An 11,895-nucleotide genomic window follows, 5' to 3' on the forward strand; every position below is an offset into this window, starting at 1 on the left:
CACTGGTGAGGGACAGTACTGTTGTTGCAGGGGTCTGGAGACTGTCCTGCAGACAGAATGAATACTGTCCACTGGTGAAGGACAGTGCTGTTGTTGCAGGGGTCTGGGAACCTTTCTGTTGGTTCCCAAGCCCTGAAGAAGGATTTTCTTGTTGTATGTTTACAGAAATCCTGGGATAGGGTTTTGCTAATGTTTTCAGGGGTTCTAGGACTGTTCTGCAGACAGAGGATGAATTAATGAAGAGACTGGCAACGTATCTTGTGGCCTTGCTAAGCCTTGTCTCCCCAGGAACTAAGATTGCTGAGAACTTGCCTCTTGTCAAGATGAAGAAAAGACCTCCATTTGGGTATTAATTGCTATGCTTAAACTTGATGTAACTCTGGGGTAGATCCAATTGTGATCCAGGGGTGGGGAACTTTTGACCTTTTTGTGTTCTATGGTTGAACAAATGAATGTACTTTACTTATGTTTGGAAACTAATCTCCATTTGAGAAGAAGGGTTTTGTGATGGACTAAATGAAGGTACAGCCTAGGGGTGGAGTAGTATTTAGAACAGAGACTTTGTAATTGATTGAATGAATGGAAGGTCCTGGGGTGGGGTAGTCCTTGGAGATTATTTAATCACACTTAGTAAATGCTGTATTTTGAATGATGTCATGTTTTTATCTTCTCTGTTCTTGGTTGGTCACTGAATAAAATGGAGAGCAGATATGCTGGTATTCTGAACCTTGGGAAGTTGCCTTTCCTTGGCATTACATTACAGTGTCAAGGGTACATTTTGCATTCATACAATGTGGCCAACCCATCAGAGCTGCACTGCCTGAAGCAGAGTTTGAATGCTTGGCAGTTTAGTTTGAGTAAGGACCTCGGTGTCTGGTACTTTATCCTGCCAGGCGATCTTCAGAATCTTCCTAAGACAATTCAAATGGAAGTGATTTCGTTTCCTGGCATGGAGCTGGTAGATTGTGCAGATTTCACAGGCATGCAACAACAAGGTCAACACAATAGCTTTGTAGACCTTCAGTCTGGTAGTCAGTCTAATACCTCTTCTCTCCTATATTTTCTAGAAAGAAAAGAAAGAAAGAAAGAAAGAAAGAAAGAAAGAAAGAAAGAAAGAAAGAAAGAAAGAAAGAAAGAAAGAAAGAAAGAAAGAAAGAAAGAAAGAGAGAGAGAGAGAGAGAAAGAAAGAAAGAAAGAGAGAAAGAAAGAAAGAGAGAAAGAAAGAAAGAGAGAAAGAAAGAAAGAAAGAAAGAAAGAAAGAAAGAAAGAAAGAAAGAAAGAAAGAAAGAAAGGAAGGAAGGAAGGAAGGAAGGAAGGAAGGAAGGAAGGAAGGAAGATCTAAAATCTGGACCATTCCAGGCTAAAATTAAATGGAGGAAATTAAATGACGGGCAAATCAGTTATGATTAAACCTCTTCATGACTTGTTCCTTTGCTGTCTGATACTCACTAAACTCTTATCTTAGAATGCCTTTAATTGAAACATAAAATGTTCTTGTCTATTTAAGCCATTTTCACTTTCTAAGGATTATAATTGAAAGACTCACCTGGCAGTCTTTAAAATAGCAAATTAAATTTTGTCACAGAGACTGCAAACATTTGTAAAATATCAGTGACATTCATAGCAATTAAATGTACCAGTGATAAAAAAGAAATGTGACTTACTACTTATGTGGGAATAAGGTAATATATTATGTGAATGAGAAAATCTTTCTGTGAACAGAATTCCTGAAGAATAGGTGAATCTCATATTGTGATTCCATGCTAAGTGGCAGAGTTTCCTGAAAGTCACAATTTTTAAAAATTCAAATACAATTGAGGAGAAAGATGGACTATAGAATAAATGAAAAATAGGCTAATCAATCAATAGACCTTAAGTGCATAGTAGATTCTAAATGATGGGCTACATACTAGGAGTAGAAAGAAAAGCAAAGGGAAGCTCATGCTTTCAAGGAACTCACTGTCTAATGGAGTAGAAAATGTACCAAAAAATGTGTTTTGGGGTTGTTGTTTTTTGCTTTATTTTGGAGGGGGGAAGGCAAGACAATTGAGGTTAAGTGACTTACCCAAGGTCACACAGCCAGTAAGTGTTAAGTGTCTGAGGCCAGATTTTAACTCAGGTCCTTCTGACTCAAGGGCTGGTGCTCTATTCACTCTGCCACCTAGCCGCCCAAAAATTATTATTTTTTTAAAGCTACATACAGGATAAATTGAAAATAATCAACTGTGGAAAGGTAGAAGTATTAAGAAGGATAAAGAAAGATTTCTTCTTCTTATACTGAAGGCAGTATATTAGCTATGGTTTGAAGGAAGCCAGAAAAAGCAGTAGGCGAAATAAAAAGGGAGAGCTTTTCAGACATGGTGGGGCAGTTAGTGAATATGCCCAGCATTCAAAAATGGAAGGTCCAATTCAAGGAAAAGAACAGAAGTCATCGTTCCTGGATCACAGAGTATGTGAGAGAAATGTATAACAAAATAAGAAAAAGGTGTAGATTAATTATGAATGACTTTTAATTCCAAAGGATTTTAGATTTGATCTTCGAAGTAAAAGGGAGCCCCTGAAGTTTCTTGACTAATAGAATCAAATGGTCAAAGTTGTTCTTTAGGAAGTTCACCTTAATGAGTAAGTAAAGAACATAGCTGAGTGGAAAGAGACGGACTGCAGACAGATTTCTGGTGGTATCAGAGCAGAGAAGGGGATATGTGGTAGGGGGCATCATGGGAGATCCGAGAAGGGATGAAAATATTTGGGGAAAGTTGCTGTTGTGACACATAAAAGGATTACTTTGCTACAGTGAGGGCCTAATGGAGATTATATAGTATATTTTTGTAGTGAAGTAGATCAGCATAGTTTTAAGATTTTCTTCAGTTTCTTTCTGCAGCCCCTAAATTGGAACTAAGGACAAGGATGGTGGGAATAATCCAGGGCTGAGGTTTGGCAGATTAAGGGCACAAAGGATTCAGGACAGCAGGATATCACAGAATCGAACTGGACATGGTTAGGAGACAGTTGATCTGAATTCCTTTTATACTCTACCATTAACTACCTATGTCCTCTGAGACTTTATTCTGGGCCCTCTCCCCTTCTATCTCTGCACTTTTCATTTGGTAATCTCGACAGCTCTCTAGGGTTCAATCATCACCTCTATATAGAAAATTTCTTTTTTTTTCAGATCTAACTTTATTTCTGTGAAAAGTGTTTTGTAGTTGAGTTCATATAGGTCCTGGCTTTGTTTTGGCAGGTAGATTCCCAAATATTTTTTTTTAATGTCTACAGTAACTTTAAATAGGATTTCTCTTTCTCCTGCTGTTGAATTTCATTAGAAATATACAGAAATGCCGAGGATTTATGTGCGTTTATTTTATATCCACCAACTTTGCCAAATGTATTTATTGTCTCAAGGAGCTTTTTAAGTTGATTCTTTAGGATTCTTTAAGTATATCATCATATCATCCACAAAGACTAATAACTTGGTCTCTTCTTTGCCTAATTTGATTTCTTTTTCTTCTCTAATTGCTACTCCTAACATTTCTGGTACCAGATTAAATAAGAAGGGTCATAGTGGACAGCCTTGCTTCACCCCTGATCATATTGGAAATGCTTCTAGCTCATCCCAATTACATATAATATTTGCTGATTGCTTTAAATAGATGCTACTTATTATTTTAAGGAAAGCTCCATCAATTCCCATACTTTATAGTGTTTTTAATAGGAATGGATGTTGTATTTTCTCAAAAGCCTTTTCTGTGTATCGCTATTGAGATAATCATGTGCTTTTTGCTAGTTTTATTATTGATATGATCCATTATACTGATGGTTTTCCTAATATTGAACCATCCTTGCATTCCAGGAATAAATCCTATATGTTCAAAGTGTATTATTCTTGTGATAGTAGCTGTAGTCTTTTTTGTTAATGTTTTATTTAAAATTTTGGCATCGATGTTCATGAGGGAAATTGGTCTCTATTTTTTTTCTCTTTTATCTCTTCCTGATTTAGGTATCAGTATCATGTTGGTGTCATAAAAAGATTTTGGTAGGACTCCTCCTTCACTAACTTTCCCAAATATTTGTAGAGTATTGGAATCAATTCTTCTTTAAATGTTTCATAGAATTCTCTAGAAAATCCATTGGGCCCTGGAGATTTTTTCCTAGGTAGTTCATTTATGGCTTGTTTTTTCTCTGAGATGGGGTTATTTAAATAATTTATTTCCTCTTCATTTAATCTGGACAATTTATATTTTTGTAAATATTCATCCATTTCACTAAGATTGTCAAATTAATGTGCATATAATTTGGCAAAATAATTCTTAATTGTTATTTTATTTTCCTCTTCATTAGAGGTAGATTAACACTTTTCATTTCTGATACTCATAATTTGGTTTTCTTCTTTCTTTTTTTATCATATTGGCTAAGGCTCTATCAATTTTACTGTTTTTTTTTCATAAAACTAGCTCTTAGTTTTATTTATTAATTCAATAGTTTTCTTAATTTCAATTTTATTAATCTCTCCTTTGGTTTTCATTATTTCTAATTTAGTATTTAATTGGGTATTTTCAATTTGTTCTTTTTCCAGCTTTTTCAATTGCATGCCCAATTCATTGACCTCCTTTTTCTCTAATTTGTATGCTGTCAGGGATATAAAACTTCCCCTAAGAACTGCCTTTAAGGCATCCCACAAATTGTGGTATGTTGTCTCATTATTGTCTTTCTCTTGAATGAAGTTACTTATTATTTCTATAATTTTTTGTTTGACCCACTCATTCTTTAGGATTAAGTTGTTTAGTTTCCAATTAGTTTTTAGTCTGTCTTTCCCTGGCCCTTTATTGCATATGATTTTTATTGCATCATGATCTGAGAAGGATGCATTTAATATTTCTGCCTCTCTGCACTGAATTGTGAGGTTTTTATGTCCTAGTACATGGTCAATTTTTGTGTATATGCCATGTACTGCTGAGAAGAAGGTATATTACTTTTTACACCTATTCAGTTTTCTCCAGAGATCTATCATACCTACCCTCTCTAAAATTCTATTCACCTCCTTAACTTCTTTCTTGTTTGAGGTTGGATTTATCATATTCAGAGAGGGGAAGATTAAGGTGACCCACTAGTATAATTTTCCTATCTATTTTTTCCTCTAATTCCCTTACCTTCTCCTCTAGGAATTTGGAGGGTATACCACTTGGTGTATATATGTTAAGTAGTGATATTGCTTCATTCTTGATGGTGCCTTTTAGCAGGATATAGTTTCCTTCCTTATCTCTTTTAATTAGATGAATTTTTGCTTTTGCTTTATCCGAGATAAGGATTGCTACCCCTGCTTTTTTTTTTTTACTTTAGCTGAGGTATGATATATTTTACTCCAGCCTTTTACCTTTACCCTGTGGATATCCCTTTGTTTCAAATGTGTTTCTTGTAGACAGCATATTGTAGGATTATGGTTTTTAATCCGTTCTGCTATCCACCTCCATTTTATGGGAGAGTTCATTCCATTCACATTCACAGTTATATTTACTACCCATTTCTTTCCCTCCATCCTATTCCCTCTCCTGTTTATGCTTATATTTTTCTCCCCTTCTCCTCCTTAAGAGTTTTCCTTTAGACCACTTCCTCCCGCATCAGCTCCCCTCCCTTTTCTTCCCATTCCCCCTTACTTCTTCCCTACCTTCTAAACACTTCCCCCTTTTTGTAGCCCTTCCCCCCTCCTATTTCCTGTAGGATATTTTTATACTTAAATGTACTATGTTATTTCTTGTTTGCACCAAGAGTGAAAGGAACAAATCTCATACAAAGCTCCTCTCCCTCCCGTCTTTCCCTCCATTATGATATGTTTTGTGTCTCTTCTCCATAGAGTCCTATGCTTAATTGGTTGTGTTATTCCTTCCTTATACCAGAACCAATGAGGGAAAAGCTCCCATAATACTCATCTCCCTCTCTTCTTTCCCTCTATTATATTATTTTCATGCCTATTTGTGTTGCATAATTTGCCCTTTTCCACTTCATTCTTTCCTCTTCTTCCATTGCAGTCCCTTTATAGACCTTAATAACATTTTTTTTATCATCATTTTGTTTAATTTATACTCATACCTTCTACTTGGCTATAAACAGTTTGCTCTTATTTAATAACAGTGTTTATGTGTTTTCCTTGTTTACCTTTCTATGTCTCTCTTGTATCTCATAATTGGAGGTTGAATATTCCATTGAGCTCTGGCTTTTTCATCAAGAAGATCTGGAAATCTGTTATATCACTGAATGACCATCTTCTTGCCTGGAAGAATATGTTCAGTTTTGCTGGGTAGGTGATCCTTGGTTGTAACATGAGCTCTTTTGCCTTGCAAAAAATTATATTCCACTTCCTCTGTTCTTTCAGTGTAGAAGCTGCCAAATCCTGTGCGATCCTCACTGTGCTTACTTAATATTTGAATTGTTTCTTTCTGGCTGATTGAAGTATTTTCTCTGTTACCTGGTAGTTCTGGAGTTTGGCCGCAACATTTGGAAGACTTTTCAATTTGGGATCTCCTTCAGGAGGTGACAGGTGGATTCTTTCAATTTCTATTTTGCCCCCATGTTCTAGTAACTCAGGACAGTTTTCCTTGATGAGCTCTTGGAGGATGTTGCCCAGGCTCATTTTTTCATCATGATTTTCCGGTAGTCCTATGATTCTCAGATTGTCTCTCCTGGATCTGTTTTACAGTCAGTTATTTTTCCATTAAGATATTCTACCTCTTTTTTATAATTTTTCATTCTTGATGTTTTGTTTGACTAGTTTTTGGTTCCTCATAATTATTTGCTTCAATTTGGTTGATTATAATTTTTAGCGAATTATTTTCCTCAGTTTTTGGAGCTCCTTTCCCATAACACACACTTTTCTTTTTAAGGAGTGGTTTTCTTTATTGGAATGTGTTTCTAATTTTGCAATTTTGATTTTAAAAGAGTTATTCATTTTATCTTCTATCTCTCTCATTTGGTTTTCAAAGTTCCTTTTGAGCTCATCTAGGAATGCTTTTTGTGCTTGAGACCAGTTCCCTGTTGAGGCTTCAGCTGTGGGTGTGGAGTCTACACTGTCTCCCTCTGAATTTGGTTCCTCGCTCTTAAGGTAGTAGGACTCAAGAGTCTTTATCTTTTCTGTCTGCTTTCTACACATTTTGAGGCAGAGCCCCAGCCACACCCTTCCTGTACGTTTCCCAAGCCTTTACTGTTAAAGGTTTTGCCCTGGAACAATAATTCCTATGTTTTCAGGGTCAGATGGGGGGGATTGGAGTATCCAGGGTTCACTCTGCCATCCTGGTCCCTGGAGGTCTAGATAGGGGCTTTTAAAATTTCTAGGCTGTGTATTGGCAGTCCCAGGAGTAGTTGCTGCCCCTGCCAGGGGCCCTGCATTTGATTCTTTCCCTGCTCCATCTAGTCCCACCCCTGCAGTGATAGGCCTGGCAGTGGCCCTTTTGCTTGGTGGGTTGACTTCCAGCCTAATTGATCAGGCCTTGTCCAGGCTTGCCTCTGCACCCCAGGACATCTGGGCCTGCCTCTGGGTTCTGTGACATCTGGCCCTCTATTTTTAGAATTCTCATTCTTTCTCTTTTCTTATGCAGAATTCCTATTCATCTTTCTTTTTTTCTATAACATTTTACTTTCTCCCAAAACTTGTTAAAACAATGTTTAACATGTTTTCAAAATTTTTTAAAGTTCCAAATTCTCTCTCTCCCTCCCCTTACCCCCTCTATTGAGAAGGCAAATAATTTGATAGAGCTTATACATGTGTAATCATGCAAAAAAAAATACCATTTTAGTGATGTTGTGAAAGAAAATGCAGACAAAAAAAGAACAAAAGTGAAGAAAAAATATACTTCAATCTGTATTCCAACTCCATCAGTTCTTTCTCTGGAGATGAAAAGCATAAGTCCATCAGAATTGTCTTGGATTATTGTATTTCTAAGGATAGCTAAGTCATTCACAGCTGATTATCATACAATATTGCTGCTCCTGTATACATATCTGTATACATACATATATATATATATATATATATATATATACATATATGTATACAGGAATATATATCCTGCTTTTTGTATTTTGTATCTTTTTATATTTTGTACATTCCGGTGCTTTTCCTTTTTGGTCTTTATCTGTTGGGGTTAAAAACCGCAAAGTGGTTTTGCTTGTTTAAAGGCCATGCATGGTTTATAGCCCTTTGGGTATAATTCCAAATTGATCTGCAGAATGGTTGAATAACTATACCACTTCACCAACAGTTCAGTGTCTCAATTTTTCCACATCTCCTTCAACATTTAACTTTTTTTTTTAATGTTATATTAACCAATGCAATAGGTATGGGACTGTAGTTCAGGATTATTTTAATTCGTATTTTTCTAATCAGTAGTGATTTAGAGTATTTTTTTCAACTCAAGATAGCTTTGATTTTTTCATCTGAAGACTGTCTATTCATATCTTTTGACCATTTATGAATTGAGGAATGGCTCTTATTTCTATAAATTTGATTCAGTTCTCTATAAAGTCCTTGTTCTCCAGAACCTTGTGTTCTATTAGAAGAAATGGCATTGAAGGAATTACCGTATATATTCAAAATAAATCAAAAGTCTTTTGGAGGGGGAGACACTAATAACTGTGGTAATTATGGAAGTCTGCATATAGAAGGTTGTGTTTGAGTGAGCTTTGAAGGTAGCTAAGGGATTCTATAAAGCAGAAGTAAGAAGGCAATTTTCATTAACCTCCTGATTTAATACTTTTCACTTTCAGTTTTGCTCCCATTCATCTTTCTACTGTACAAACTTGTAATTTATTGTTTGTCTTCTTAACCCAGCAGTAATACTGTAATTTGACCAGATATTCTACTTGGGCTGAAAACATGGCAACAAGCATGTATGTGGTCTTATTCTCTGGTATATCCATGAGTTTAAAAAAAATCAATTGACTTGGCAATGTGGGGACAGCTAACTTGTGCAGTAGAAAGAATGGAGGGCCTGGAGTGAGGAAGACTCATCTTCCTGAGTACACATATGGGCTCAGACACTAACTAGTTATGTAATTCTGTGATTACCTCAGTTTTCTCATCTGTAAAATGATCTGGAGAAAGAAGTGGCAAAACACTCGATGATATTTGCCAAGAAAAACCCAAATGACGTCACCAATAATCAAATACAACTGAAAAATGACTCAGCAACAAGCCAATGAAGGAATATGAAGTACCAAATTAATTCTTTGACAGCATGTCTAAGCAAAGTGTTGATAATTAGAAGCTATTATAACCAAATCTAATTAAAAACAGGGGGAAAAGAAAGCTTCACATTTCCATTGAAATACACAGAATAGGCTTAGGACCAAAATGCTATAGTTTTCCACTTTAATCTATGTGAAACTGAAGGCTTTTCTGTAATCTACAGGGTGATAGTGAGACAACTGAGGAGTTGCTTTAAGACACAGTCATTTAGCAGAAGAAAAATTAGGCTAAGATGTGAATCTTAGTTTTACTAACAGAAAAGAAGACTGTGAAAAATCACATTGTTCCACATAGCTATAGGTTATAAAACCAGAATCAAAATATGATTAACCATGGTTTAAGAAAACTGATGCAATCCAGATTTTGCCAATTAAATCAGGGAAGGGCCCAATGCTTCTTGAGGATATGTGACATCCTTTCATTAATAAGTCATCATCTCTTTTCATTCCTTGTAAGTGTTCTGACCGTAATGGAATATTTTAGCATTAATGATCACGTCCAGGGGATTGTTCAACTTTATCTGTAGAATGACCAATGAAATGAAGTGCCAGAGCACCCCAGATTCAATCAGCTGCTAAACTGGGTAAACATCTTCCTGACCCCTAAGCTTGCTATGTGAATTATTAAACACTGGGAGTGGGGGGAGGGATAGAGATGTAAGGCTGTTCTTTATATAAACTTAACTAATTTCAGCCCTACTTAATGAAGTCCTCTCTTTATAATTTCATCTCATTGCATAAGTAATGTAAAGCAGTACTTACATAACAGCATGACATGTCTTTAGTAGCAAAGAAAAAATGCAAAAGCTTATTTATATGTATGTTAAGAACATTTCTTTTTATACTATCACTTCAGATTCATAAACAGAGGAATAAACTACAGCCTGAGAAAAAGAAATAGAAAGATTTTACATGCTTTAGGAACTAGGCGACTCCAAGGACAGATTATTAAAAAAATAAGTATTTTATTAATAATGACACCTGACACATCTAAAGTGCTTTAAATTTAGTGAATGCTTCACATAAACTATTAATCTAGAGGGTCCTCATAGGAATTAACCCAGTAATGATAAGAACTGAATGAAAACCAGTACCTAACCTATGACTTTTCTGTCTCAGTTACATTCATATTCATGTTTATTTCTGTTGTGATTTTTCACCTAAATATAAAAGCCCTCTGTTCCAAAAGTGGAATGCTTTTTGTTTATCTCAACTATTATCAAAACTATTCAGCAATTTTTGTGGGTCAGAAAATGATAGTTGTTTGTCTATTTATTGCATTTATGTTGGTGTGGTGTGCTCATCGATCAATTCTATGGACATAAAGGAATGAAAATTACAAAAATGCTATTCATAGTTAAGAAAACGCAAACTACAACATCAGAATTTGATGGATGAAGGAAAAGAGAGGAGAGAAAAAAAGGAATCTATTTCTAATTTATGTTTTCTTAAATTCTTTGATCAAGTTTTTACATGGTTGTTTTGTTTTTGACAACTTGAAATCTTCTCTAAGAATTTTTTCAGATTTAAAGTGTCCTTATGTGGGGTGGCCAGGTGGTGCAGTAAGTAAGAGCATGAGGCCCCAGCATCAGGAGACCCAGTATCGGTTCTGGCCTCAGATACTGGGCACCCACACAAAATAACTGGCAGTGTAACTTTGAGCAAGTTACTTAACCCCAGCAGCTTTAAAAAATATATTAAAAAAAATAATAATAAATTGCCCTTATGTGTTGTTGCCTCAGGAAAGCCCACTGTAAGCAGTTTGGCAGACAGAGGAAGAGCAGAACAAAACGCCCCACCCCTGAGAATAAGCCATTTAATGACTGTGGCCTTTTAGATAATTTCTGGATTGTGGGCACTCACGCCTTTCCATTTCAATTAAACAACTTTTCCTTGTAGTTAATTGAAACCAAATAATTAGCAAACAAAGGTAATGATTATTGAGGTTTGTAAACAATAATCTTGAACAACTGCCCTAATGAAGAAAAAGGTGTTTACTTAATCCCATAAAAAAACCTTCCTTTACCCTACAACCTCTGGACTGAAATAGAATTTATCCTGCTGTCTCAGTCTGTGGAAATTGGAGTCTTGAATCTTTCTGGGGCTAAGTATTTTAGAAACACAAAGGATTGCTCCTTTTAACAGAAAACATTTTTCTTTATTGCTTCTAAATTGCTTAATAAAATGGCACTTGTGTTCATGTAGATTTAAGGGAATTCAGTTTTTCAGATTTAAGTTAGATATCTGAGTTTTATACCCTACTTAGTTACTCGATATGTGAAACTGAGGCAGAGATAAATCTCATGCTTTGTCCACAGTTTCCTCTTTTTTAAGTGGTAGTAATAATTCTTACTGCCAGCCGGCATCTCAGGAGAGCTGTGCATATTACCAAGATTTCTCTCCAACAGATGAAAGGTAACAAAGAAATACAATCTGTTCAGTGCAGCATGAATGTAATGCCCACTTTGCCCCATATCCTTTCCCTCAAAAGGACTCTATCTGCAAAAGCCTTTCTCTTCCTGTAAAATTTTTAAGCCCTCTCTCTCCCTACATTCAAGGCCCTTAGCTGTAAAATAGGAAAAGTATCTTACCAGACTTGAAAGCAGAAGGCTAAACAAGATTCTCTCTTAAGGCCAGTCTTTTGAGATAGTGGAAAGATTG

This window comes from Petaurus breviceps, unplaced genomic scaffold, assembly GCF_028583685.1.
Source record: "Petaurus breviceps papuanus isolate PSGF00001 unplaced genomic scaffold, PetGlider_PUasm1.0 38, whole genome shotgun sequence".
In the NCBI taxonomy this organism is placed as follows: Eukaryota; Metazoa; Chordata; class Mammalia; order Diprotodontia; family Petauridae; genus Petaurus; species Petaurus breviceps.